This window comes from Psammomys obesus, unplaced genomic scaffold, assembly GCF_907164565.1.
Source record: "Psammomys obesus unplaced genomic scaffold, mPsaObe1.curated_primary_1811, whole genome shotgun sequence".
NCBI lineage: Eukaryota > Metazoa > Chordata > Mammalia > Rodentia > Muridae > Psammomys > Psammomys obesus.
The window spans coordinates 7,511,202-7,518,071 of record NW_026586589.1 but is presented as its reverse complement, the minus strand read 5'-3'; positions in this window follow the sequence as shown (position 1 = coordinate 7,518,071).

The window sequence follows — 6,870 nt, the reverse complement described above, 5'->3', positions numbered from 1 at the left end:
GAAAGAAAGAAAGAAAGAAAGAAAGAAAGAAAGAAAGAAAGAAAGAAGGAAAGAAAGAGAGAGAGAGAGAGAGAAAGAAAGAAAGAAAGAAAGAGAAAGAGAGAGTGAGAGAAAGAGTGAGAGAGTGAGAGAGGGAAGGAAGGAAGGAAGGAAGGAAGGAAGGAAGGAAGGAAGGAAGGAAAGAGAGAGAAAGAGAGAGAGAGAGAAAGAGAGAAAGAGAGAGAGAAAGAGAGAAAGAAAAAGAAAGAAAGAAAGAAAGAAAGAAAGAAAGAAAGAAAGAAAGAAAGAGGGAGGGAGGGAGGGAGGGAGGGAAGGAAGGAAGGAAGGAAGGAAGGAAGGAAGGAAGGAAGGAAGGAAGAAGGAAGAAACAGCACTACAAATAATAGACTCAAAAAGACAAAAATATTAGATTGCACTTTCTCAGGTGTGAGGGTCATCTGGCCACATCCATCACCAGAGCTGGCTCGGCTGATTTGGCTCCATGTGTGTCCCCCTAAAATGACATACTTGGATGACTTCCCCCTAATGAGGACCTGGCCTTTAGTCCAGGGTGTACAAGCAGCTTCAGTGCCCTGCTAAGAACCCGCAAACAAGCTCTCAGTCACAGATTTGGTCAGTGAAAGCCACTTCCAACAGGCTTCCATGTTGTTTTGGTGTTCCCATCATCCTGTAAGAGATGTGGGGATGGTCTTGTACTTGGATGGTGTAGGCCTGGAATTACCCTTTTTCCCCAAGACCAGAGTCTTTAGAAAAGAATGATCCTTAGGAAGCTTGGTCCTACCTTTGGCAGTTGAAGAAAGATGGCTTTGAAAGGCTTGGCATTACCTGGAAAGGCAAACCAAATTTATCTTTCAGACCCCAGGTGGATACCTGGTACTTGGCTGCCCCAGGCTAGAGATTCAAAAAGTAGGTACCATGATGAAGTTTAGGTTACCATCCAGCACCTGTGACACAGGGGCACCAGCAGGTTAGAGCTAAGCGGGCAGAAAGCTGGGAGTCAACTGCAAGGGCCTGTTTGTCCCCAGGTTCCCAGAGAACCCTGAGAAGCACCTCCCCCCACATATCAAAGTCCCCACACTCAGATATTCCTTGAGCCTGGTCTGGGGTGAGTGGTGCTACAGCTGACCCTGTCCAAGCTTCTGGTTTGGCCAGTGACATGGAAACTTCCTGTGTGCAGTATCCTGCCTCTTCAGTGGGTGCATATACCAGCATGCTGCACAAAGCAACAATCCAAAAAGCTGCATTTCCAGCAGCTGTGAGCAGCTACCACCTGAGCCCCTGCTCCCCTGCCAGGAAACCTGCTGTACCTTATGGCTGCAGTGTAACTTAAAGGTGGCTTTGAGTCCAACTGGCACACGCGGGTTCCAAATGCCAGAGGTGGAGGAAGGACTGCTAGGGTACACTGTGGTGGCAGGGTTACATTCGAGTCTGCAGGAGCTGGGAGACTGAAATTTCACAGACTTCTCCAGGGACGGAAAGCCGACACCTGACAGGAAGTCATGGAGGATGAGAGCTCTCAGCTACCTCAGCCCGTTAGCAGTGAACACTGTTTCCATTGGCTATGCTCTTTATTACACAAGCAGTAGAGACTCCACGTTAAGCTTTGAAAAGAACCTTTTATTTTTTAATATGTGCATTACAGGAAGCAAAACACAAGAATTCAAGAGCTAAGTCACCCGGTCACAAGCAGCTCAGCTCAGTGTGTTGTCCTAGATCCTACAAGCGTACATACACTTAGGTAATTAAGATTATACAGCATGTACCATGCTTTCCCCCACATCGTGAATGTTAACCAACTAAAAACCCCATGCTACATGAGCATTTTGATAACCAAGAATACACCATGCCATCTCAATCTGTCAGACAAAAATGTAATCCTGGCTTCCTTGGCTACAAAAGTCACAGGTGACAAAAAGCAGGCCTTTAGATAGATGTACCGGCGAGGTTACAATTCAATTCTGCATTCCCTCAGTGCTCAGCTTACAAGAAAACAAAGCAACAGACCACACTAAGTTCAGCATTCCTAGTTCATCATCAGATCTACATATTAACATATGAGGAAGAGGCGTCCCCCATCAATACATGTATTCCTATGGAGCAGCTGAAGACCTATGGCGGGGGCTCTCAGGATGCCAGTCTCAACACAGCACTGCAGCTCTCGCCCGTGAGCCTGCCCTCCAGTCAGCCTAGCAACATGAGTTAACTCACACTCTCCAGACATGGCTTAACAATTCTGTGTTCAAGAGGAACCTTTTCTATCAATTCTACCATATATTTAACCACGTGCTCTCCTTTAGGATACTTACAATAAACACAAGTATTTTACCAGAAATGCACATATGGACCCCCAGGTTCAGCTGCAAACCAGTCCTCTGGATGTGGTAAGAGGATTAACAAAGGCCACACCCAGAAGACAGCCTGCCCAAAAGGCTAGCAGGGTATTTAGAGTGTTCTGCTACTTCTGACATCCTTTGGGTCCTGGGACCTACCCCCTAATACCTGGCAACATTAGCTGAAATGCAAACCTAAGCAATGGCTAGCTGACCTGGCCAACAGGAACTGCGCCTTTTTCTGAGCACTGTTCTCTCCCCTACAACCCCCCCCCCCCGTAACAGCATCTGCTCAAAGACCAAGTTCCCCAGTGTGACCATTCCTATGACATAACAAAAACTACTTAAAGGTGATGTTAGCCTCTATTTTCATGTTGTGCATTTTATACATGTATGAACTAGTGCATGTGAGCACGTGTGCCACTGCATCCATGTGAATCAGTTTTCTCCTATCATGTGGATCCTGGAGCTCAAACCCAGGTCACCAGCTTGGTGGCACACACCTTTACTGAGCCACCCTACCAGTCCAATCTGCACATTTCCTCACTGCTTTGAGACAGAGCCTATGTAGCCCTGGCTGGCCTGGCACTCTGATCCACCTTCCTCAGCCTAGAACTAAAGCCATACATTACAAGTCTATCATGTACTTAAAAGTGTAAGGCCTACATGCTTCCAACAAGCACTCCATTTCCCCAGTATCTGTCCGGAGCAGTGAATAAACTGCTCACAGAACAACGGCTTAGTCAGAAACTTCTGAACAGCAACGTTCTCTCTAGACTCTCTTCCATTTCTCTCATGTTTTTGTGGGAATATTAACAATTTCAGTTCTTGTGTTTGTTTTTTCGAGACAGGGTTTCTCTGTGTAGCCTTGGCTGACCTACGTGTTTTTAAGAAGTTTTGTTTCATTTTTTCCTACAAACTTTAACACAACTTAAAAACATGTCTTTTCACTAACTTTGTTCCACATCAGCAGCCTCTTCATCTAGGAAGACTAGGTGCTGCATACTTGGACTTGTCTGTTTTTTTGTATACACTATACACTGCAGAATAAGATGCACAGATATAAGGAGCAATGGCTAATCTTGCATTACCAAATTTACATTAGTATTAGGCCCTTCATACATTTCTTTCTTCCTCCCTCCCAAACGAGCACAAGACTGTATTGCTCAGAAGCGGTTTATCGTTCTATTTTCAAGAGACAGCACTTCACTATGAGTTTAACAGAGAACAACTTACAACATGGATTATTTACTATGTCTACCTTTAACATACTTTGTGCACTTCTAAACACCTAGGAGGACTAGATGTTTCAGATGAGGACATAAATTTGTCCCCTATATACATAGTAGTAGTGTTAAACACACACACACACACACACACACACACACACGTAACATTGGTTAGATCTCCAAGTGTCTTCTGGTGAGAGCATTCTGGTGTCCAGTCTCCTTTTCTTCAACCCTTCTCCTGCATCACGTGACACACTCTTACAACTCTTCAGAAGACAAAGTTGCTATGAATTTTAACACAAGAGTATGCAGAATGTGTGAGTTTACTCACTCTACTTTTGTCATATATTGGCAACCTTTTAAATACCTAGAGACTGTGTATCAAAGGACTCTGTCCAGTATGTACAATATATACAGACCAGCAAAGTTAAATGAGATGCATACAGCGTACAGGGTGGCGGGTGAGCTGAACCTGTCTAGCACACTAATGGACTCTTTTGCAGTTTCTTCCCGCCCTCCTCCTCAATCCACTGAACAAGTACAGCTGGCACACTGTGCTCAGAGGTGGGCTAACAATTCTATTTCCAAACACAGTATTTCTCTAATTTAAAAAAAAACTATTTACACAAAATACTATTATTCTACTACTTCTACCTTTAAATATATCAAGCACTTCCAAATATCTAGATATTTCATGTTAAGAACTTATAACATGGCACTTGTAATTAAAACTGTATGCAAAGCAATGGTTATTATCTGAGATATCTTCTAAATATAACCATTTGGGCTTTGACCCACTTTCTTCCCTTCTCTCTACCATCAAACCAGTAGACAAATATAGGTATATATGATGCTTAGAAATAGCTGAACAAATTCCTATCCCCAAGTCATTTACAGAATAATCTTTTCTATGAATTTTAACACTGGACACTATGTGCTAATTTTACTAGTCTGTCATACACTGGCAATCTCTTTTAACATCTAGGGTCTAGATGGTGAAAATTTTAGACATATTTGTCCATTATATAGAGTATACACACAGCAAAACAGAATAAAATATATAGAAATGGAATCTGACGAGGTCCCGTATAAACACGCTGCTACATGACCTTTGCCGCTCCCTCCCAGCACCTCCTCCAAACCACCGCTCAGAGGGCTCATAGTTCCACTCCCAAAAGATAGCGCTTCACAAATTTTAGCAAAAAGATATTTACAAAGTGATCTTCACTACCTCTACATTTAACATACGTTGGGCACTTCTAAACATCTAGGTAGACCAGATGTTTCAAGTAAGGACTGTTGTCCACCAGGTACACAGCAGTCCAGTAAACGGCACACATGGAACAAGAGTAAGTAAAAAAGTTAACACAAAAAAGTACAAAACGTTTTGTTCTACTAACTCTACTTTGTCATACACTGGCAACCTCTTTAACATCTAGGGTGACTAGATGCTGTAAATTGGGTCTCCTTTGCCCTTTATATATACTATGTACAGAGCAAAGTCAAACAAAATGGGAGATGCTACATTTTCCACACAGAGAGCACAGTGGCTCAGAGCTCTGCATTTCCTTTTTCTGGGAACCAGGGCGCAAACACAACGTGGTCAACTAAGGAGAGGTTTAGCTAACTCCTCCCCAAACAGTATTTCAAAAGAATCCTAAGAAAAAAACGTATTTATATAATGTTTTACTACTACTTATAAAATATGCCAGGCACTTCAGAGCATCTAGAAAGACATTTCCAAAAAAAATCCTTGGCATTTCAAACACACAAACACAGGGTGTGGTAAGAAAGGAAGAATAAAATGCATATACAATACAATAGTTAGAATTTAAAAAAAAAAAAGTCTTCACGAGACTAATCTGGCTCCGGACCTCTTCCTCTTCCTGTTGGGTCCTCTAACCTACTGAACAAGGCCGAGTGTCGCTCCTGTGGTTTTAGTAGAGGCGACCTAAACAATTCCATTCCAAAGTCACTTCTGGAAGACATGTCTACAATTTTACTTTTCTCAAGATGACTGGACGACTGGATACACACGTGATTTCCTAACTCTACCCTGTGTCGGCAATCTGTACAGCAGGATGTCCAGATTTAGCCAAAAGTCTCTGTGAAAGGGTCGGGGGAAGGTTGAGAGCAGCTTTTTTATATTATATACACGGGCCTTCTCCGGCGGCGGGTAAATCTTCTCGAGCGTCTCCCACAGGCCGCCTGCGGCAGTCGCATCCCGGCTTCTCTCGGGGGGAGGAGGACCCCGCGGCCTACGATCGATGCTTCCTCCCGCCGCTCTGCGGGTCTCCGCTCACCTTCCTCCGGGCCGCCGAGGCCTCCGTTCGCCCGGGTCTGAGGGCTCGACCGCGGGGCGGTGCCCTCCCAGCGATGGCCGGGCGTTCCTGATGCTCCTGCGCAAACCGCCAAGCCAGGCTGCCGAGGGCCCGAAGGCCCGGCCCTGCTCTTCGGGTGGCCGCCGTTCTTCCCGCCATGCCACCCCGAGTCGTCCGCGAAGGCCCGGCTGGGGCTTCTACCTGGGTGTTCCCGATGGAGTCAGGAGGCCGCCGCCATCGTGGCGCTTCCTGTGGCGGGGAAACGGTCGTCGCAGGATGGCGGCTCGGCGGGCTCAGTGGCTGCTCCGAGGCCTTGGACTTCCGGCGTCCCCAGGACGGAGACGGAGGCTACTCCCGGGCCCCCCGGCTCACCCGGCATAGGCCGGAGGCCTTGGGGGGCCCGGGGAGAGGAGGCCGCAGTCCGCAGCTCGCCGCGTTCTCTGCCGGAACTGACTTGGCAGTTCTCTTCGCCTAGACAGGCGCAGCACCGGAAGTCCCTGCAAAGAACACCGGAGAGCTACGGTTCCTCAACTGCAAGGTTCCGGCCAGGACGGGGTGTCTTTTGCAACCCTACTGGAATATGACGGTGAAGCGGGCAAAATGGGAGACTTTTTGTTCTCTCTAATTCTTTTGTAGAGACCAGAGGGTGGGGTGGAGGGTGGGAGGGAGAGCAGAGGCCAAAAGTGAAAAAGAAAAAGCCACACTAGCAGACACAGCAATTTGGGATGCATTATATAATAATTATAGCCAAACTCCAAATCGCCTGAGGCACTACTCTAGAAATAGCTGTTCTCACTAGAAATGGTGTTATAAACTAATTACCTAGTAAGAGAGTGAAAAGCCTGCCTCTCATCTATTAAAGTACAATCCCATAGTATTGTTCCATGAGGCTTGGAAAGTGTCACGACCTCCCCAACATCAGCCCTCCCACACTGTTTCTGTCGTGTGTGTGTGTGTGTGTGTGTGTGTGTGTGTGTGTGTGTGTGTGTG